The 23,461-nt window shown below is 39.6% G+C and overlaps 1 protein-coding gene across 2 annotated transcripts in view; it reads right to left on the reverse strand.

Moving 5' to 3' along the window:
- Positions 1 to 23,461, reverse strand: part of CAMKMT (calmodulin-lysine N-methyltransferase) — a 389,523-nt gene that overhangs the window by 60,054 nt on the left and 306,008 nt on the right. The gene's annotated exons all lie outside the window — the stretch shown is intronic.

The raw sequence follows: 23,461 nt of genomic DNA on the forward strand, positions 1-23,461 counted from the left end.
AAATGGCTTTTTGAAAATAATGTTCAGTACAAGCTATTTCAACTTGACTCAAACTTACCATAATTATTACTAGTAACGTCATATCACATGCATTTCTTTTGTTGTTGATTATAACTCTTTTCCCAGGAAAATAGGATAATATCCTAAATCATTTTTACTAGATTTCAGTCACAACGAAACAGTAAAACAATAACAACCAATATTACAAATATCCAAAATTAAATTTTAAATGGTATTTCAGGTAGATCTCACTCTCGTACACATGAATCTTCTTTTGGGTCAATTCATAAGCATCAGTTGAAGACAAACTGTATATGCAGCTCATATTCAGCAAAAATAAATGGAAAAATCATTTGCAGGAGCAAATAAAACCACTGAGGTCATTATACCTTTTTGTTTGATTCCATACTAATGTTTTTCAATATGCATAATTATTTCATTTCTTCAATAAAAAAATCAAACTGGAGTATAAAATTGAGAAATTTAAATTTCACCAACTTTAGTACATCTTTCAATTTAACAATAATCCTACCCACTAAATTCCATGGAGGGGCACTTTCTAAAATCATCATCTGTAAATCATTTACTTAGAAGACAAATAGTTTTCATGAATGAATATAAATTGTTTTAAGAGAAGACAGACATGCTTGAAAATTATAGTTTCTAGTGGTTATCCCAGGATTACAAGTGCTTTTAATTTTTTTCTTTATACTTTTGGTATTTTCCAAAAATTTTTACAATGAATATATATTGCTCTTATAATCTGAATAAACTATACCCTTATAAAAATTATGTTTTCCCCGTGTGGTCAGACTTAAAGATCAGGCAGGGTACCAGGCATCCTGCACCACCTGGGGCTGAGAATGCCATGTGGTCTTGGGAAAGAGCAGGGAATGTTCCTTGCCTTAGTACGAAGCACTCTTCTAATGGGTCCTGATGCAAAGTTGAAACACCTAACGTGACTTAATTTTCCCAGATGAATCTCCAGCTTCAAGGAGTAAGAAATGCAAACATTTCAGAGAAGACGATGTCAAAGAAAGTAAATAAAATCCTAAGAGAATCAATGGATAGACATACAAACAGCAAAGAAATGACTCTATAGAGCATCTGTTGCAGGAAAGTCCAGTCAGGTGTACTCGCTAGCTCAGTCTTCCTGGCATTTCTGGTAGAAATGACAGTTTGGGGGAGAAACAAATTAAACCAGCAAGAAGTGTCTGTAGTCATATCTAGAAGGAAAGTCAGAGAAGCAGTGGAGTGTAGCAGTTAAGATCACAGGTACTTACGAACCAGACTCAGTTGGGCTCCAGCCCCAGCTCTGCATTCCCTAGCTGAGTGACCTTGGCTAGATTACTGAACCTCTCTATTCCTCAGTTTCCTCATCTGTAAAATAACATTATTGTAATATCAACCTTACAGGATTGCTGTGAGGATTAAATGAGTCAAGTATATGAAATGTATTTAGAACAGCTTCTAACTCATAACAATCTCAAAGAAAATGAAAGTTGCTGTTAATGTTTTTCTCCTGCAAAGGAGGATGAAAGAGTGGAAGAGATAATATGTGAACCCCGAACAATTATCCTAATAACCAGAACACATGGAGAACCTTTTTAGCCTGCTCCTAATGATTAGCTTTGGCGTGACCCCAGAGTCCTAATACCTGGCCTACCTCCACAGAGAAAGAACTCCAGAAAGACTAAAACACATAATAAAATTCTCTGAAGGAAGAGCCCAAGACAGTGTTCCACACCAAGTGAATATAATCACCACAATAATGAATTTCTTTATGCCTTTAGTAGATGGTCTTGAGGTTTTAAAAAATAATGATAGGGGAAGGGTATTTAACTAAAATTCAAGCCTTGATTAAGTACAAAAATTTGACTTCTAAAAGGCATAGTCTTTTACAATAGTTTTATAATTTTCTCCCCAAAATTACAGAGGTTGATTTTTAACTAAATTAAATACAAAAGGTTCAAAGAATAAAGTTTAAAAATCACCTAAAATTCCACCACTAGTATATAATCACTGTTAACATTTTGGACATCATTCCGAAAGATCTCTCTAGGCATAAAGATATTTTACACAAGTGGGATCCTCTCATGGATGTATTCAATAATCTCATTTTGCCCTACTCAGTATGATGGATGGATTCCCATGAAAAAAAAATACTATACCTGCATCATTTTTAATGACTGCCTAAATATTTTATGTTTGCATCATAATTTATTTAACCAGTTTCCTTTTGATAGACATTTAAGTTAATTTTCTAAGTTTTTGATGTTATGAGATTATAAAGTGGTAAAATAAAGACACATTTTTTTCCCCAACATATAATTTTTCTCCTTAGGTCAAATACCCAGAAATGGGAAATGTGGTCAAAAGTCAAGTACATTTCACATTCTGATATATCAAACTGCCCCCCCCGCAAAGCTGTACCAAACTACACCCTTAATAAAGGTGTTTATTTCCAGGGGACTTCCCTGGTGGTCCAGTGGTTAAATGTCCATCAACTAAGGAATGGCTAAATAAAATGTGGTATGCCCATGCAACAGACTATTATTTGGCGATAAAAAGAAATAAAGTACAGATTCATGTTACAACATGGATAGAACATGAAAACATTATGCTAAGTGAAAGAAGCCAGACACAAAGGACCAGATGTTTATGTCTTATTTTTCCATTTATGCGAAATGTCCAGAATAAATGAGGGGTGATTGCTACTGAGTACAAGGTTTCTTTTAGATGTGATGAAATATTCTAAAACTGATTGTGATGATGGTCCCACTACTCTGTGAATATACTAAAAAAACAGTGGGTGAATTGTATGGTATGTGAATTATATCTCAAAGCTGTTATCTTAAAAAGTTTTCTCATTCCATTACATGAGAATGTAATGGACTTTTAAAAAAGATTTTATTTTTAAAGAAATTATACACATACATAGTTTAAAGAGCCACTGAGTTTTATGAGAATGATTAAGACAAAACAGCAGTACCCAGCCCGCCTGCCCAATCTTTCTCCTTCCTCAGGAATTACTGCTTTCAATTCTTTTAGCTGATTCTTCTGGTAATTACATTTTTCTACATACATGTTTATAATGTTACTTCTTGATTTTTCAGGTTTAGGCAAAATCTAATGACCCCCATTATGGAAGGTAAGCATTTTTTGCCTTTATCTCTACTCCTCTCCCCACATCACACATACCATACTCCTCAACCATCCACCATCACCATCTTCCTAATACAGCTATATTATAATTTGGTAAGGTCACTACTCATTGTCAATTTTATTATAACCACGAAAAAAAAAAACAAACAACCGAGCTATGTTGTAAACTAGGATTGGTTTTTCTCTCACGCATAATGTTTCCCCCATCTGGAGTTTATAATTGTCATTTTTTTCCCTCTCATTTGCTAAGATTTTTTATTCAATCTCAAAATCCAGTTGTTGATTTCCCCATTCAATACAGTCACTCACATGAGGTATTCTATCAACTTCATTAGGAAATATCTCCTGAGTTTCCTGACCTGCCTAGGTCTGGACTGGATGCCCAATATACTTAGTGCATCAGTGTAGCTCTGATCTCCTGAAATCCATCTTCCCTATCATTCCAGGCTTCCTTTTGTCCTTCTGCTGTGTTCCATCTCTCATGTCCTCTATGCTTTGTCTTCCTTTCTTGAATTACTTCCTCATTTTAGTGTAACACAGGCTCCGGCAGCTTTTTGAGAAAAAGTGTGTGGAAGGTAAATGTTAGAGAGCTTAGATGATTCAATGGTGATTTCAATTTGGAAACTCCATGCTTTTCAATTCCTGAAAAAAGGTTCTTGGGAAGTTCCATTGATTATTTCCTTACCTCCATTTTTATGTCTTCTTTCTCCGAAACTTATGATTTGGATGTTGAATCACCTGAACTCATCCTCTAATTTTTTTATCTTTTCTCTCCTGCTTTCCATCTCTTATTGTTTTCTACTTTCTTGGAAGTTTTTTCAACTTGATCTTCCAGCTCTTTTATTGTTCTTTTCATTTATGCTATCATTGGTGGTAGTTCTCTGAATATTTCTTTTTCAGAGCATCTTACTCCTGTTTCATGAATGCAATACTTTTTAAAAAATACTTGAAAATATTAATTATAGGTTAAGTTTTCTTATCTTTACATAGTTTGTCTTCCTCATGTTGCTTTTTTCTGTTTATTGGTTTTGGTACCTGTCACATTAAAAGCTTTCCTCAGATACATCTGGTAGTTCTTCATTGTTTACATAAATGTGATTGTAGAAAGATAAAAAGCTGATTGGAGGTGAAGAGGGCTGAGGAGTGTGGGTGGGGTGTGAGTGGAGAGGCTCAGCAATCAGTCAGCTTACATTAACCTAGTCCCTCCACCCTGCTTTTGGTGCACTCTCTGATTTCAACTGTGCCTGATGTCCTCCAACCCAAAAACCCTTGATTTAACCCTCTCCAGAGAATAAACCTCCTCTTCTGTTGGCAGTACAGAAGGGGAAGTTACCCAGTAGCCTGGAATGGGGAAATTACTGCTTCTTAACCCATTTTCAATCAATCCTCCTTATTTTAGCGCCCCCTCAACTCCTACTTTTAGAGTTACCTGGTGACACCAATTCCTGAGCCTTTCAAAGTTTCAGGTATGAACTGTGTTGGTTCTCAACTTTCCCAATTGCTGGCTTTCTAATAACTGCTAAGTCAATGATGTCTCATCCATGTGCTTCTTGGCTTCCAAAATTATGTTCTATGTTCTCTTATTTTGTCATCCTTGTGGGTTTATGTCTCAAAAACATCCCTTTAACAGTGGTTCTGCTTCATGTAACAGAAAGAAACTCATTGGAAAAGTGATGAGAATAATTTTTGGAAGGACATACAAGCCAAGGATGCTAATGGCGAGGGTTTTTTTTCCTCAAGATTTTTATACTCCATTAATAATACTGTCGGGTTCTATCAACCAATTATAGGCACTTTTGCTATATTCTTGACATCACCTGATGAGGCAGAGCAGAATGATCATAGTGGCATTTACAGCAGCTAAAGTACTGATCCTCCCCAAAGCATTACAAAACATTTAAATTAATGGCTTATTCTAGATAACTTGTTTTCTAAAACACATGCCATGAATTAGGACACTTCCTTAAAAGTTATTCAGTCATGTGACTTCCTGTTCCTTAGTGCTTTCTATATAAACTGAATTACTTTAACTCATAGGAGAAAAGACCTTTTTCATCCATTGGACCTCCATAAAAGCATTAGCTAAACAAGAGTTGTATTTGGAAGAAGAAGAATATTATTCTTAGATTTCCATGGTCGTTTCGTTTCATTCCTTTTTTTTTTTTTTTTTTTTGAACAAAGGTTTTATTCCCTATAGATAGTTCTGTCAGAACTGGGCCTATTGAATCTGTTAGACTTCAGAAAACCCATAGTCAGCCAACACCAAAATATGAAAAACTTAGCTGTCTATGTAGAAATAATGAAGGGCAAAGTTGGTGATGTGATCTATTTCATGTATGTAACCACTTTTTTCCCATCTCTGAAGTAGCTTGTTTAGAATTACTTTAAATGCCAAGTTTTGTGGTTAATTTAGAAACAAACACATTCATCATTAACCCAAAGGCTGAACAAATCCTAAAATTAACTGTCTGTAGATATTGAGACATGAGTCTCTATCCAAGCATGGGTCTTTCTAGATCACTTTCATTTGAGAGCTTTTTGCTTCCCTGTAGTCTGTGCTGTCAGATGTAGACAGCATCCGACAGGCAGCACTGCTGACTCCCTCTTCTCGCTCTAACAGCTTGTACTTGCCCCATGATGACAACACACCTAGCTCTTGCGGCAGAGACATGGCTTTTCTGTGCTCAGCTGATGTTTGGACAGCCAGCAGCAGCTTTCTTTACCCTCCTCCATCTATATGATCATGTCTATCATGCAGGAGTCAGAAGTAAGCCCTCTCTCAAACCTGAGACTTAAACGGAGAGCCCAGCACACCTTTAGCTAAGCCGTTGACTCTTCTGGAAGAAGAAATGCACCAGTGGATATTACTAAAATGGCTGGAATGGGTAGGTAAACGTCTTGGACTGTTTTCAGTGTTTATGCTCTGTCTCCTTCTCCTTAAACATTTCTGCTTTGTCACTGATGCTTCAACCCAGATTAGAAATCCATAAGAAGACTACAGAATGCTCTATAAATATTTATTGGGCATCTGCTACGTTTCAGGCCCTGTAGATCAGCAGGGAATGATACAGCATGGTCACTGGAGATTCAGTCTTGTTAGGGAAGGAGACTATTAGACAGACAATTACACAAATAATGTCCCTAATTATAACTGTAATAAATGCTGTGTGGGAAAAATAGAGGGTGCTTCTGAGAACCGATCATAGGGGACTTAACCTGGTTGGAGGGGAGATTGGGAGGAGTCCATCAGGGAACACTTCTCTGTAGAAATGGCATGTAGGCTGAGACCCAGAGGATGAACAGCCAGGTAGAGGAGGAAGAGGGGCACAGGGCTGGAGGGAATGGTCCACAGAAGGGGAGCACCATGAAATAAAGCTTTGAAAGGAAGAGCGTGATGTTCCGGGAATGGAAACAGGGTCAGTGGAGCTGTAGAATAAATGAGAAAGGAATAGGTAGGACAAGATGAGACTGGAGGGGTGTTTAGGGGCCAGACCCCACAGCCTCAAAGGCCATATTAAGAATTTTAAATTGCACCTTAAAATAAATGATATGTTTTAAGCGGCAGAGTGGTATAATCAGATCCACATTTTAGAAGATCAGTCTGGCTACTCTAGAGAAAATAGATTAAAAAGAGGAGGTGGGGGAAACTAGGCAGGAGACTACTACAATTACCTAGGTGGGTGCTGATGGTGGCTTGGGTGATGGTTAGTGGAGATGAAGAAAAGTGGAAAGATTTGGGCTATATTTAGAAGGTACACTGACAAGACTTATTAGTTAATTAGATGAAGGGGGTGGTAAGAGAGAGGGAAGTGTCAAGTGTGACTTAGGTTTATGGCATGAAGAAGTGGGTAGATGATGTACAGCACATACGTATAGGATTTTCCTTCAATTTTACATGACCTCCTCCTCAGGCTGAATTCATGGTACAAAAACACAGCGAGCAGTCTGGGGTCTGATTCTGGGTCTACCACTAACAGTCTGTGTGATACTGGGAAGTAATTTAGCCTTTCTGAGCATCAGTAGCCCCATCCACGAAATACTAGGCTTGGGTAAGATTACGCTAGGGGGCTTTCAAGCTATAAAAAGCTACAATAAAGAACCACACCTCATGCTCTAGAGTTAAGTAGAGTTCAGCTTGAATACTGGCTCTTACTGGCTATGTGACCTTGGGCAAGTACCTAAACTTTTTAAGCCTCATTCATTCATTGAACAAATAATTATTGGCAGCCAGGTGGGTTCTAGGAGTTGGGGATACAGCAGTGATTAATAGGGGCAATAAACAAAGTAATTTTAGATAGTGATAAATATTGTGAAGAAAATAAAACGTTAATGAAATAGAGAATAACTACTGGGGTGGGGCTGTTGCTACCTTAGGCAGCATCGTTGGGTAACGCCTCCGTTTTCTCATTTAAGTACAAGCAATAATGTTACAGAGTCCAAGCTCGCTCTGCTCGCCGCACGACAGGCCAAGAAATCAGAGACGAGGTGTTGAGGCAAGGAATACGACTTTATTCGGAATATTCAGAACGCCGGCAGACCGGCAGACTAGTGTCTCAAAATAACCATCTTATCGGGGTTTGGATGCCAGTTTCTTTTATAGCACAGAGATGGGGGAGGAGATGAGCACGTAAAGTAAAAAGGCCAATGCCTCAGAGCAACTAAGCCCGTGCGCCACAACTACCGAGCCTGTGCTCTAGAGCCTGCGAGCCACAACTACTGAGCCTGAGCGCCACGACTGCTGAAGCCTGCGTGCCTAGAGCCCGTGCTCCGCAACAAGAGAAGCCACCACAATGAGAAGCCCGCGCACCACAACGAAGACCCAACGCAGCCAAAAAATAAATAAGTAAATTAATTAATTAATTATTTAAAATAAAAAAAATAAAGTAAAAAGGCCATAAGATTTGCAAATATCCCTTGGAATGTCCAGCCTCGGGGAGGGGATGTGTTTCTTCTTTCCTGCAGCAATCTTTGTGTGGACAGGGTCAGGATGTTTCCCTGAACAAAGGCACTTTGGTTTAACATTCAGGTAGAGGGGCAGGGTTCCCCGAGGCAGGCCATTACGTATAGACAGTATCCTTTTAGTGAACAAAAGCAGTGGAAAGCAAAGGTTAAGGTAAAAGAAACAGGTCCAACATGTAGTCAGATTTGGCTCTTCCCTGTTGCAACAACAGTACCTATTCATACCATTGTTGTGAGGATTAAATGAGATAATGCATGTAAGACACTTAGTGCCTGGGAGATAGCAAATTTTTTTATAATGTTTGCTATTGCTGCTGCTGTTGCCTTTATTATTTTGGCATGTTTCTATCCAGGGAATTTTATCAATCTTGATTATATTTTTATGACACCTTCAGGGAGATTATTATTTCTAATCGATAACCCACAAAATCAAACCAAAACTGAACGCTGGAAAAATCTGTCCTAGCTATGGGAACTTTGAAAATCAATCCTAAGTAAGAATTCCATATATATGGACAATACTTGTTCTATATTTGTCCCTCTGCTCTGACCAATTAACAGACTTGCTCTGAACAGTAATTATCAAGCACAAGCCTCCCTGTGTTTGTGGAGAGAGATCATGGAGAACACGTGTACGTCTGGGTGAAAGGGAACGTCCATGTAGCTCAGTACAGTGAGAGGGTGGAAGCTTGCTCTGTGACATTCTAACGCTTGTTGAATGCTGACTGCTGCCCAGGCACTACAAGGTAGATGAGGAAATCAAGGCACTGAGAGGTTATGAAAACTTCCCCCAAATTAGGCAGCTATTTTGTCATAGAGTTGGAATTTGAATCCAGGTAATCTGACTCTAGAGCCATTATTCTTAACCTCTGTGCTATACTGCTGTCCACTAGATTGCAAAAACAAGGGTCCAAATGAATTGCTTTGCAATGTTATTTCTTCTGTTCCAGTGGAAGCCAACTGATACAGATAATGAGCATGTGGAAGTGAAGGGGCACAAAAAATTGCCCAGGTATTTCAGCAATAAATTCTTCTAGGACTACAAGCTGGGTCGGCTTATGGGTGTGATTTGATTAGAAATGCATTAAATTTTAAAACTTAAATTTTAATTCAGATACCTATTAATTTGATGATTATGAGGTAAGGGAAAGCTGAAAGGAGTCCCAGCTCCAGTGTGAAGCAGAGGCAGGGAGGGAGAGTCTTCTGAGAGTATCCCCCAGACCAGAGCCTTCAGTCTGATGGTCATTTTTAGAGCAGATGCTGCGAAATCAACTAAGTGACATGAGAAATGTAGACAGGACGAGGAAGATGCTGAAGCACCACTGCGAAAAAGGAACACGTTGCAGCCACAGCCACAGGTTCAGCGGCTCAGACAGTGAAGACGTGAACTTGGAAGACAGCTCTGAGGCTTATTAGCTTTGCAACCTTAGCAAGTCACTTAAGCTCTCCTTGCATCAACTCCTTATCTGGTAGTAATAATACTGTCTAAACTGTAAGTATAGACGGGAATGTAATAGGGAAGAACAAATCTGACTCCAAATTCGATCTGTTTCTTTTACTTTAACCTTTGTATTCTATTGCTTTTGCTACAAGTTAAGAATGTTGCCTATAGCCTGAAATATACAGGATAACACATCCTCAGGCTCTGACCTTTAAGGTATAACATTTTCCATTCTTATAGAGATAAAAAGTTGCAAAACAGAGAATAACACTTGCTTGTTGGAGGTTTACAGAAACATGTGTCCTGACTTAGTGGACAGCTGCAAGAACAAAGGATTGGGACACCAAGAAGTTTACAATAACCAACCACACCCCCTCCCCTTTTAGTATAAAAGAAGCCTGAATTCTAATTTGGGGAAGATGGCTCTTTGGGACACTAGTGCACCATCTTCTTTATCTGCTGCCTTTCCAGATAAAGTTGGAGATAAAACTTTCCAGATAAAGTCCACCAACTCGTCTCCGGATTTATTGGTCGCTCGTGCAGCAAGCAGTATAAGCTTGGACTCGGTAACACGAGGATTGAATGAACTATATATAAGAGTACCAAGTAAGTGCAATTAGTGTTTGTTGTTGTTATTAGCATCACTTATTGAACACTTACTACCTGGCAAACACTGAGCTGTGTACTTTATATAGATTATCTCATTTAATCCTTAAAACAACCCTATAAGGTATGTACTGTCGTTATGGCCAGCTAAGGGGCACAGCGAGGTACACCAAAGCACAGAAAGTTTAAATGGCATAGCCAGGGTTTGAGCTCACCTACTCAGTCTCTAAATCTCAGTCTCTTAAGCACTACACTAATTGCCCCAACCCTGGTGGCTGGTTCTGGAATCAAAAGGGCTAGTTTCTAGTTCTCATGACTCATTCAACAACTAATTTTGGGACTTTGGACAAATCATATTTGGGCTCTAGTTTCAAGAATAAATTGGAAGGGTCAAATTGATTTCTGAGCACCCTTCCAGTTCTAAATTCAATGCCTATAGATCGTTATAATTGTGCGTTTCCAAACTAAAGCTATAAAATCGTCAGTAGGCTTTAGCCCATGACATTTTAAAGAAATTAGGTTGGTTAAAATGTTTTATTTGTACTATAATTCAGGAAATATTTTAGAAAGGATTCAAAACCATCTTAGAGATCAAGTCTTCATAACATGTCCACTTTTATTGAATTAGAACTGCCTTTGTTAATTAAATCTCACAGCTTCAGGAAAGAACTACCCTACATCTATATATTCTATTTGTGATGGCTTTTTATTTACTTAATCCAGCATATTAATAACAGACAACTTCCTCAAGTCCAATTTTTCCTTTTCCAATACTGAGCACAGTTCTCAGATATATGTTGTATTTTTTCCTCAAACATATTACTTCCTGAGAGTAACAAACTACCTTTTGGGCAGAAGAAATTCTCCCAAGGTCTCAAAGCACAGGTAGAAGAATCTCCCAATGTGAGCTCTCTGGGTGAGTAAATGTTCCATCTCCATTGGTCAGAGAGGATGTGAGAAAGTGAGAACAGTCATTTCTCCGAAAGGTAGACCCAGGAAATCAGACCAGAGAGCTCTGCGCAGGAGAGAAACATGGCCTGGGTTCCCCCAGGAACGCAGCACATCCTTCCCATAGGCAAAAAAAAAAAAAAAAAAAAAAAAGGGAAGACTTTCATTGCCAGTTTTACTCCAAGTAACATCCTCCCCCAAGGCCCTCCGTGTCCTCAGCGTAGGCTCACCCTTTTAAAAACAGGACTGTCTTGTGTCTTGAAACATCATGTAAGAGCAGTAATGTGTCGAATGGAGTGGAACAAAGAGGAAAGTATTAGAAATAATTGTCAGTGTTCCTTATGTTAGGTATCTAATCACTTCACCCATGTAGACACACACTTGTTACATGGCACACCAAAGGAGAGTAAGGACAGTGTGGTCCTCCTCGAGTTACGTATGACTCCTGAATTTGATTTCTACAGCAACTTCCTGCCTTGGAGTCCAGTTTTATCTCACTTCTGGGTAAACACTGCTACTGAATTCCAAACAAATTGAAAACTTTGTGTTCCATGTGGAGTGCATGCTCTGTGCATTTATGAAAGCCCCCCCCGGAGAGAAACCGGTATGTAGGAGGCACATGCTACAGATGCCAAAGCCGCAACGTACATTTATTAAAACGGCCCTAAGGCTAGTTAGGCAACAGAACTTGTTTATTTAGCAGTGTCATTCGGAAGACACCAGCATTTCAAAACTGCCTTCATTCCAAACTCCTCCTCTTAGGAAGCAGGATGAGTAGGACCACCTCCCCTTTTTACAGCAGGAATTGCCTTTAGCACGTTCCAAAAGGTAACACACCATTTAGCAAATTGACTTGGTAAATAAGGCAACGTCTTGCTGAGGTTCAGTCTAAACCCACTTTAAATAAACCCCTCGGGCTTCCCTGGTGGCGCAGTGGTTGAGAGTCCGCCTGCCGATGCAGGGGACACGGGTTCGTGCCCTGGTCCGGGAAGATCCCACGTGCCGCAGAGCGGCTGGGCCCGTGAGCCATGGCCGCTGAGCCTGCGCGTCTGGAGCCTGTGCTCCGCGGCGGGAGAGGCCACAACAGTGAGAGGCCCGCGTACCGCAAAAACAAAATAAATTTTAAAAAATTTTTAAAAAATAAACCCCTCTCTGCCATTCTATCTGAAAGTAAATGTATAATATTCAGGTAGCTAAAAAAACGAAACCAAAGGAAACACTTTGAGAGTTGGCTGGGAATCTCAGCTGTGCAAAACGGCCAAGGCCCTGTCCTTGTTGTCTCCCTGCTCATCATTATTCATTGATATGAGGGAAACATGATGGTCCGCTCTCCAGAACTTTCTGCTGGTACACGAGCTTGGGTCGCTTACTGCAACTAATGTGGAAATGGAGTGCGAGGCACGTCCTGGCTGTCAACACAGGGGTCTTGCTCTGTCGGGGCCATCTACAAATGGCTCCAACCAACTTGTATGATTGTCTTTAACACCTTTTTGTATTTTTTAAAGAAATGAATTTGATTTCATTTTCCTTCCCCAGTTTTCAAATAGTCATTAAAAATTAAACAACACTGGGAAAAGCCTTTTGTGATTATAGCCTTCATTCTCCTGCAACAAACTGGATCTATAAATTTACGTACCATTGTAGATGTAAATTACAAAATTTATATTCAACCATATTAAAACATCTATTCCAAAAATGATTACCAGTTGTGAAAAGCAGACAGGCTTATCACTTGCTGTCAGTTGTTCATGTCTAGTTAAGCAATAATGTGCTAAAACTGCTCTTTTGTTTTGTGTAAGAATTTTGGCAATAGAAGAAATGAACACTTGGTTAATAAAAACTCAGGCTGCTTTTTGCTTTGATGGAGGAAGCAGCTGCCTGTTTTCATTTGCTGCAGAGCAGCAAAACCCATCAATATAATAAGCAGCTTAGATGCATCCATCCACAGCATCTGTAAGGATATAGGGCTATTCGCTCAAAACCAATCCCTGGTTTAATTTTAACAAAGATGTGTCTGACTTATTTGAAAAGGCATTCTAATAGGTTTGGAAACATGAACAATTTCTCTTTCTTTTAAACGCTTTTTATGGATTCGAAAGGGTAGTATACATAGCTGAATGATAGCAATGATAAAAACCAGTCCAAACTGTGAGGCCATCCTAAAACAAGGGCAGTGAAGAGAGTAAATCTAGAGGCAGTTATTTGGTTCCCTTCAAAGTGGAAGTAGCTCATTTAAATGTGATTTTATTCAATTATTCATTCAAACAACTATTTACTGAATCCTTACTATATACTGAATTGGGCTAGACACTGAGGCCACATTTCCTACTCTCAACGAGTTCACTCTTCAGGGGAAAAGATGGACACAAAAATATAAGTAAAACAATGCAGTAATCACAGGGACTCACATATGCATTTTTCTATTACCTTATTCTTTTTCAAAAATCCAAATGGGCCTAGAACATGGTAGAAACTAACATAAAAATTAAAAATCACATACCGTCTCCTCTATTATATAGTTACTTTGTTAGACATACTTTAAAAAAAAGACAATCTGATAAAAAAAATCAAATTATGTTTAAACACATGTCAAACTGTTTACTAGTATAGCTAAGAATTATCACACTTTGGAGAGAAAGTTTTAGGATTTCAAGTTTTGTTTGGACAGCCTCTAATTTTACAATAACCATTAGACACTTTCACATGGTCATGAATACACCACATGGCAAGCCTAATAGAAAACACAAACTTGAAAGCAACTTACAATGTGATACAGTATGCTTTGGCTAGTAAACATGCAAAGAGATTATTCTGTTTTATTTTATTTTACTGCTGGGTAGAATTCCAAAAAGTCAGATAATTCTAAATCCTCCTCTTTTTCTGATTCAGTATCAGATGAGTGAGCATCACAGCATGATCAACCAGGGACCTGTCTGATGGTAGACATGAATGTAGTTAGCCATCAGCTTCTCAGGATATCAAAATTAAATGAGCACTCATTTGTAGAATCATTGAGAAAATGCTCCTGTAAATGTAGAGCTAGGGGCTTTCTTATTGACATGCTCACTGTAAAACACACATACCTTGGTTTTAAAAATAAACTTTTTATTTTGGAATAAGTCTAGATTTACAGAAAAGTAAAAAGTTGCAAAGATAGTATAGAGAGTTGCTGGCTACCCTCCACCCAGATTCTCTCATTGTCACATCTTACATTTGTCAAAACTAAGAAACTGACATTGGTACATTAATATTAATTAAATTCATGGGTTTGTTTTTAAGGGAATGGTTACTATTCAAGATGAGGGTTGATGAAGGTATCTGTCAGAAAGTCACAAATGAAACCAAAAGGACAATACTGGCATCTTTCCTCCCTTAATTCTCTTTCTTCTTAAGTTACTCTAAAGAAATTCATATCAGCCTTAAGAGCTAAAATAAGACATAAAATGCACGTACCTCAGGGTTTAAAATAAAATCTGACCCCATCAAGAGAACTGTATAGCCAAGTGAAGCCTTGGTTCCCCATTCTATTGTTGAATGGGCAGAATATTATTTTCTAGGTCATTATTCACATAGAAATTCTGATTGCCCATATTCAATTAATACTTTCATATCACAGTGTGATATGGACCTTACAACCAATGTGTGGCAGCATGAGTTAAGAACCACAAAGAAGTCAGAGGTCATTATTTTTCACCCATTCAGAGTGTTTATAAAGCACTCACTGTACACCCTCTCCCTTCTGTGCCTGGTTTCTCCCCTCCTCTGCTCTGCTGCTTAATGGCTGTGCACAATGCTTCCAGAATCCTGATAAGCATCATGGGTTATGTACTGGTTAATAGTGGTCTCTTCAACAGCAAGTTGGAAAGACACCTTTGGAGAGATTCTTTTTAGTTATTACAATTGGTAGCTGCCATGGACTGAATCGTGTTCACCCCATATTCATATGTTGAAACCCTAACCTGCAGTGTGACTATATTTGGAGGTAGAGCCCATAAGGAGGTAATTACAAGGTGCTAAGGGAGGGTCCCTGATATGATAGGATTAGCACTCTTATAAGAAGAGACTCCAAAGAGTGTTCCTCCCCACACTGTGCTTGCACAAAGATGAAGTCATGTGAGCACATGGCAAAATGGTGGCCACCTACAAGCCACAAAGAGAAGCCCCAACAGAAACTATGTTGTCTTGGACTGCCAGCCTACAGAACTGTGAGAAGCCATCCAGTCTCTGGCATTTTGTCTCAGCAGCGCAAGCTGACTACAGCAGTGGTCAACTCTTGGGGCCTGATGTTTGGGCGAATACTGCCTCTCAAGCCCCAAAACATTCTAAGCTGAAGGAACTCCCTCCCTAAAATGTAGACTGGGCCCAGAGAGCAGACAGACCACAACCGTGGCCCCAGTGGAGCCCCTTACTTTGTCCATTACTTTCTTCCTTCCCTTCCCTTCAGTTTCTCTTTTATCCCTTTCATCTTATCTCCTCCTCTTTAATTTTCACTGCAGTTTTCGCCCCCCTTTTCCATTTAAAAGAATTCATAATAGAAAAGCAAACATTAATCATACTCTGATAAAGAAATTTTGCTGATACTACCTTCAAGCTTTCATAAAAAATACTTTGATTTTTTTTTTTATGTTGTCTTTTTTTTTTTTTTTTGCAGTACGCGGGCCTCTCACTGTTGTGGCCTCTCCCGTTGTGGGGTACAGGCTCCGGATGCGCAGGCTCAGCGGCCATGGCTCACGGGCCCAGCCGCTCCGCGGCATGTGGGATCTTCCCGGACCGGGGCACGAACCCGCATACCCTGCATCGGCAGGCGGACTCTCAACCACTGCGCCACCAGGGAAGCCCTTTATGTTGTTTTTGAACATAACACCTTCAGGACAGGGAGCTCATTGCTTCTCTTACTTCTCTGTGGCATGTTTACATGATGTATGTGAAGGCATGCTGGATTCATGCAGAACGGTAGCAAAACATTCTAAACCTGGAACTCACAACAATGAAAAATGAATCCTTCTTCTTTTACAAGATCTATTTGCTGAGCTTCATATGATGTATCTACTTAGAACCTGATTCTACCTGGTTGTGCAATCACAGGTCAGTTCTAGTGTGGATAAGTTTCTAACTGGGCTCAATCCACTTTCACTGGCTTTCTTATCTACATCCACAAACCTGCAGAGCTGGCAGGACAATTATCACCAGAAGACAGGATAGATGCTCTGGGGAGTAAGGCTGTCCTGGGCCTGAAAGGTGCATGTTTACAAGTTTCCAGGCCAGCAACAAAGAATCCACATTCAATAGGCCATCTTTCTCTACATCAATCCTTTTGCCTCATTCAGCAGAGCACATGTCATGGGTGCTCATATCTGGGACTTATCTGTGGATATCTACAAACATGCAGGTCTCTAATCAGAGCAGCCTGGAATGAGTCCCAGAATGGGCCCTTTAAGTGACTTGAGATACAGAAAATGATTCTCTCTGTTGCTCTTTTTTTTTTTTTTTTGGCCCCTTCTCTTTGCTACGATAAAATTTGTAACCTTAACCCATACAGCAAAGTGTTTTCTCTGAGAATCACAACTCCTTGAGAAGGGCCTTCAGAATACACTATTTAAACTGAACTATTGCTCTGGACTTGACACCACGGTTATCTTTCTGTTGAGAAAAATACAGAAATTCTAGAGCTGTTATATTGTTACCGGCCCTTTCACACCAGGACACATGAGTGTTCTTAAGTTGAGATCAAAGTGAACGGGCTGAGTTGTTGAGAGTGGAGAAGTCATCAGGGTCTCTATGGACTCATGCTGGACTTTTCAGGACAGAAAACAGATTCCCTTCTCTCTCCAGCAGCAAACAGTTCACGTTACTGTGAACTCCATCATTCCTCTTCCTTGGCCCCAGCCTCAACAAATGACTGAAAAACATGGCTTCAAACCCAGAGTGTTGTATTTAGCCTGGAATATCTTTTTCATCGGTTTATGTTGCCCAATAGCACTAAAGAGATTTTGGCTGAGCAAACACTATAGTAAAAGGCGAAATTCATACCATAATTGACATGAAAAACAATAACCTTATGGAAGAAGATGAAATAGTGTTTACATATGATGAGAATAACTACTTCCTACTTTTCATGGGCGCTTTAGTGAAATCTCAATTTACGAAGTAAGGCCTAAAGAACTAAGGGGCTTGCTTAGCTAGTCAGTGGCTGAGCTTGGGTTAGGACCGCAATGCCCTAATGCCTCACCTTGCTTCTCTTTTCAGAGTAAGAGACTTGAACAACAGTGTAGGAAAGACATCGTGATTTGAATTTGCATCTTGTGGAAAGAATTTTACCTTCCAGGTGGAAATCAGTGCTTGAAGAAATGAATCATACACATTCCAATTTCAACGTATTCACAGGCTCTTAGCAATTAAATTTAAGTCCTTTTGGTTTCTATTTCTCGATAAACAGTTTTATGGAAACACTCACTGTCTCCAAACCATGGCTGGTGGAAGAGGCTATAGACACATACAGCTGTAGCTCATCTAATATCAGAACCTCTGAATTGAGACCAGGAAGCAATGTACAACATTTGGAAATAGTGACCCCGTTCCCCATAATTACAATGATTATGTGCCTTGCTTTATAAAATTGAGCTTCTGTTTGTTTTCAGGAAATTTATCATCTGATTGGTCACTATTCTTACTTATTCAAATACTTACATGTAATGTGTCTTGCGATTAAGAGTTCATAGCAGGGCTTCCCTGGTTGCGCAGTGGTTAAGAATCTGCCTGCCAATGCAGGGGACACGGGTCTGAGCCCTGGTCCGGGAAGATCCCACATGCCGCGGAGCAACTAAGCCCGTGCGCCACAACTGCTGAGCCTGTGCTCTAGAGCTCACGTGCCACAACTACCGAGGCCTGTGCGCCTAGAGCCCGTGCTCTACAACAAGAGAAGCCACCGCAATGAGAAGCCCGCGCACCGCAACGAACAGTAGCCCCCACTCGCCTCAACTAGAGAAAGCCCGCGCACAGCAGCAGAGACCCATCGCAGCCAAAAAAGAAAAAAAAGAGTTCAAAGCAGATTCCAACAATTCTTTCGATTACCAGCATTCCAATCATAATAAAAGAGTCATTTTATTTTATTTTGTTGTGTCTGGGGAGGGGAAATCATGAAATATATACAATTTCCACACACAACACGGCATTGAGAAATGTAATTTTCTGTGTATTCTCTACTAAGAATATTTTCAACGTTTCTGGATTGTCTCTGCACTCAGGAATGGGATTGAAATCTCCAGCTTGCTATTTATCTGAGGCTGTGATAGCTCAGTCATCGGCCGCCAAATGCCAAGATAGGGGGAATCTCATCATCCAGAGACCAGCTGCATGATGGGCATTTAATAGATATATCAAACCTTAGGATATATGCTAAGCTGAAGAGATGATTGGTTGGTTGATACACTGATTGATTAGCATAGGGAGAATGGGTTTCTTCTTGACAACCTAAGATTATGCTTCAGCTAAGCTCAAATTGCTTACACCTCTTCTATTGGGTTTAAAATTACAGTCCTGTCATCTAAAATCTCTCTTCAATGAAATTTTTACCATATATAAAAATTAAAGGGAAAAAGAAAGTAGGAGCACTGGATAAGAGTAAATGGAATAGATACATTTCATGCTACTGTTGTTGATTCCACTAGGAAAAGTTGATATGTAAATCCCCTTGAAAAATGTTACACACATTTCATAAACGATTACTGAATATTACACAATAACTCAGGGGAAAAAGTTCAGTATGCTAAAGTCAGTGAATACTATATTTTCAAATATACAAAAGTCAGATTTCCTCTATAGAAATCTGAGAATTTAGTAAAACCCTCTATTAATCAGGTTTACCTTCTGGAGCACATAGATGCCATCCTTGGACTTTTAATATTTTAACTGCTGGCATGCCTTTCAGGGGGCAGGGGGAGAAAGGGCAGATTTATGTAGACTGCGGATTAGCTTTGTTTTTGAAGCAGCTTAACACAAGTAGCAACTTCTTTAATTAGCACTAATGATCTTAAAGATAGTCACATGGACATCTTGAAATATTTGAATATTGCTCCTGTTTCCCACGCATGTGGAATCAGGTATGCTTTAAAGTGAAACAAAATTAGATGAATGAAGGATACACAGCCATTCTATCAAACTCTAAACTGACATTTAAGTGGTATTGAAAAAAAAGCATCAAGACTTTGCACAAAAGGCCCACATTTAGAGCTCTACAAACGTCTGATACTCTTAGTTAACGATAAATTCATTAAACATAAGCTTGTTTTATGATGTCCTGTTTAAAGATTCACTCTCATTGTACTCTGAATTATTAGAGACTGGCTAAAGAAAGGGCCTTGCTCTCTCTCCTTCCTCCCCATCCCCTACCCCTCCAAAAAAAAAAAGCTGGTAAGCTTTAATTCAGCACTTTGAAGAACACCCCCTCCTCTCCCTGAGCAAATAAGGATTTGGTTGCCGAATCACACTGGATAAGTGGTTCATTGAGAATGTTAAAATCTGCATTAATAAATAGGACTGGCCTTCTCGGATTTTCCCCCTTCCTATCAGCTATGAGCGGTAGGGGATCAGCTGCGACTAAAATCCCCAGCTGAACAACCCACATACAACTCAGTGAGCAGACTTAAAACAAGGCCATTTATTGGTGACTGTTATGCAAACAAAGCGTCCAAGTCTTAGAAACAGATGTCAACTGAAGCATATGCTTACTGTAAACTGGAATTTGATTCTCTTTATAAAAACAGACATAAATGGGCCTTCAGAAAGTAGACTGCCTCTTGTCTACCATTGCCTAACTTGATTCAGCCTCAAGCTTTCAAAGAGGTGAATAGACTGATATGTGAGGGCAAAAGAATAAAACTTAGAAAAAATTAAATTGGAATAAATGATAACATGTTGGAGCAGTTCCCAGAAGCAATTTTACAGATTTTTCTCTAAAAACACAAGACAGGAAGTTAAAAGCTTAGTGCAGGTCACCCATGGCATGTCGAGTTATCATTTCCTACCACTTAGGGTGGAAAAGGAACTGCACATTCAGGTGGCAAGTTTAGTAGCGCATACTTTTTACCCTCCTCTCTCTTTTTCTCTCCCTTACCTCTTCTCACATCTTGATGTCTTTTAAATGTCACTTATTTTACATGAGGCAGTTGGTGGAGACATGAGTCAACAGCAATCAGAACCATTATCCCCTGCAGCGAGTCCTGCTCTTAATGCATTGTGACACCTTTGCTGGCCAGCCACCGATTTACCTTTCTGCTGCTTAGGGAATTAAGTGGCATCATGTGAAAATGGTTGTGATATGAACAGCATGGGCATAACTGGTATTAAATTTACCTCTCAGCCTAAGTGAATTTTCCTCACATGTGACTAATCAAAATGAAAGCTTGTGGACCCAGGCTGAGCTGGCCAGCACTTCCCCACCCCTGGGACCGAGGCTATTTTGTTTTATCTCTTTGTACAAGCTGGCAGAAGTTTAAAGTGAAGGGGATAATCCAGTGCTGGTGTCTTTATGAAATAACATCCCTACGTGAAGAGGCTTTTAACTGTCTGTCGCTGTCCTCTCAAAAAAAGAGTGTGACAATCTCATTTTGCTGAGCACCCTCCCATGAAAAGAGAAAATAATAGCCGTGGCCGCCATGGCTAGTACTGACCTTACATGATCCATTATCCACTAAACACTTTAAAAGTCAGTTTTACATACACTGCAGGGGGAAATGAGGGAACTATCACAATCATTTTCACTTTAGTGAATTTGCCATCCATTTGAAGACAGTCACTTGATATCCCAACACATCCAGCCCGTCTCACAGTATAACACAAAAGAAAACACAGTTGATTAAAAGATGCCAAGCACAGACACCCTGGCACCCTACTATTTAAGACACTTCCTAGGAGCAATGGCAGCGGTGGAATGGCTTTGCATGAACTTCCCTCAAACTTACACATAAGAAAAAGAGCAATCAAAAACTAAGTCCTTCAAATTTTTCGAAGCGCTTGACATTCCTACAAAAATGTTTTACTAACCACTTAGCAGAGATCAGTAGGTGCCAAAGGAAGTGAAGGCAGAGCAATTATCATCCTGCACAGTCAGCCTGATGCTTATTCACAGACAGGAGTGGTTTGTGTTCCGCCATGAACCAACTGTGCATGTTGCTGATAATAGAGCAGAGGTATTGCTAAATTGGTACTGAAATAGCACACCTCGTTTACTTCCAGCAACTTATTTGTGGAAGGCAATGAAGGCTGGAATATTTTCTCATCACTACGAGAATACTCAACTCATTGTTAACATTAAAATTAGTTTTCTGACATGGTGCATGCTATGCATTTACTTTTCCTTTAATAGGAACTTCCGTGCCTAGAGTAAAACACTAATGGCATTTCTTTCCGCTTGTGGATAATCCATTGCTTCATTAATAAACCATCTAGAAGCGTGACTGGTAATCAGACTCTTGGCCACTTTACAGCTCTTCACTCTGAAGTTCAAAGTCTTGTTTCCTTCATTTTGGTAATACATTTATTCTTGAACCCTCTGCTCTGAGGCCAGTACATGGAGTGGAAAAAAAGTGAGGGGGAGAGATGTCTGAGAGCGTGGCAGCAGTATAACATCAAATAGAGTCATTGCTGAATCTTGAGCTACATTTATAAAATTTAATTTTACTGTGTTAGGGGGCTAGGGCAGGGGAAAAAGAGAAGAGCCAAATAAATGATTACAATATCCTAAAAGAGTTTATTTACCCACTCATCCCCCAAAAACGTGAGTTTGAATTTTTGAGTTCATACTTTCATTCTGAACTCCATGACCCAACTCTAATAAATCACCTTAGAGGAAATCACAATGGTTCATTCTAAAGAGGAATCCAATTCATAAAGGAATGGAAGGAGGATTCTGTTAAGGTACTGTTGGGACCAAATCAATTTAAACCCCAGTCAGCCACTGGACTCCTAGAGCTTATCAACTCAATGTGGAGACCAGAGAATGAAGATTCTCAAGCAAAATGAGAGAAAAATAGGATTGAGGGCAAGATAGTTCGTTATGGGTAAATAAGGGTGAGTAGCAGAGTCTGCCATTTTCATAGAACATGAACACAGAACACCAGAGAATGCCATTCTTAGAGCTCATGAACGGAAAGTCTGAGAAGAGACAGGAAAGGAGGCTGTCGGAAGAAAAACTCAGAAGACAACATACAAGCATTCACATTTACTCATGAGGGAAAAATAAAACACAAAACATCAGTAAGTAGCAAATGAACTGCTAAGTTACGCATTCGGTAGCATTGTCTGCTTTTACTGTGCAAAAGAAAAATAAGAACACCAAGCAATCCGTCTTTAGAATTTGATTACATACTTCAGGAATGAGACAGAAGTAGTGAATCCAACCCAAGTGTTTGGATAGATTGGCCATCTTCGACAGGCCTGGACCATTAGCTTGAAACTGGAGTGTGGTACCAAGGGTGGTCATGGGTTCTGATGAGGGAGCAGCCATCTCAAGGAATGCTCGGTTGAGTTTACAGAATTATATACATGGCTATGCCTGGATGTCTAGTACAAGATGGGGAACTAACACCATCTCCATCTTCACTGCCTCCTTGCTTACCATTCTGAAACATGAAAGGATCAATCTGAAGTGCTGCATCACAGGTCTAACTTTTCCATGCCTAGCTGTTATTAAAACCTTTCTCCAAACCACTGATAAAAGATTATTTGGCGATTTTGTTATTAGGGTTAGTGGGTTTTCTGAGACCCAGCAACCCAGCTACATAAGAAACACAGTTCAGGATCCATACGTGGAATTTCTATCTTCAGTGCAGCTGGACATGACCTGGCTACTCTGGACAGCTCCCCAGAGTGCAGACTGCTGACGAGGAAGTTGGGATTTAATTTGCCTACATTCCCCTACTCCGTGAACAGAAGACAGCCTTCTCCCCAAGTGCCCCTTCTGCTGAAAATGCACAAGTTGGCCTGTTTTCTTGCCAAATTGTACTTTGGTGTTCGGGGGGAATATTTGCTGACTCCACTTAACCCAGTTAAAACTCTTGGTACACTCAAAGTTATCAATAAGCTCGTGCCACCTCTCCATTAATCCCTCCAACTGTTCTTAATCACGGAAATCTCACTTCACTGACTTCATAACAACAGTCTTTTCAAAAATGAGACTGGGCTCAATAAATCTTGCAGTTTTAAGTTGTTTTGTATAAGACAATTTTGGTGTAGCAGTTTAATAGACGGAAATTCCTTCCAAGGTTGTTTTAGGAATTCTAAATGTCAAATCAAGTCTCAAACACAAATATGAAGCATCAACTCTGAACGCAATCACTGTCCTCT

The sequence above is a fragment of the Monodon monoceros genome, unplaced genomic scaffold, assembly GCF_005190385.1.
Source record: "Monodon monoceros isolate NGI ecotype Baffin Bay Population unplaced genomic scaffold, NGI_Narwhal_1 Super_Scaffold_19, whole genome shotgun sequence".
Classification (NCBI taxonomy): Eukaryota; Metazoa; Chordata; class Mammalia; order Artiodactyla; family Monodontidae; genus Monodon; species Monodon monoceros.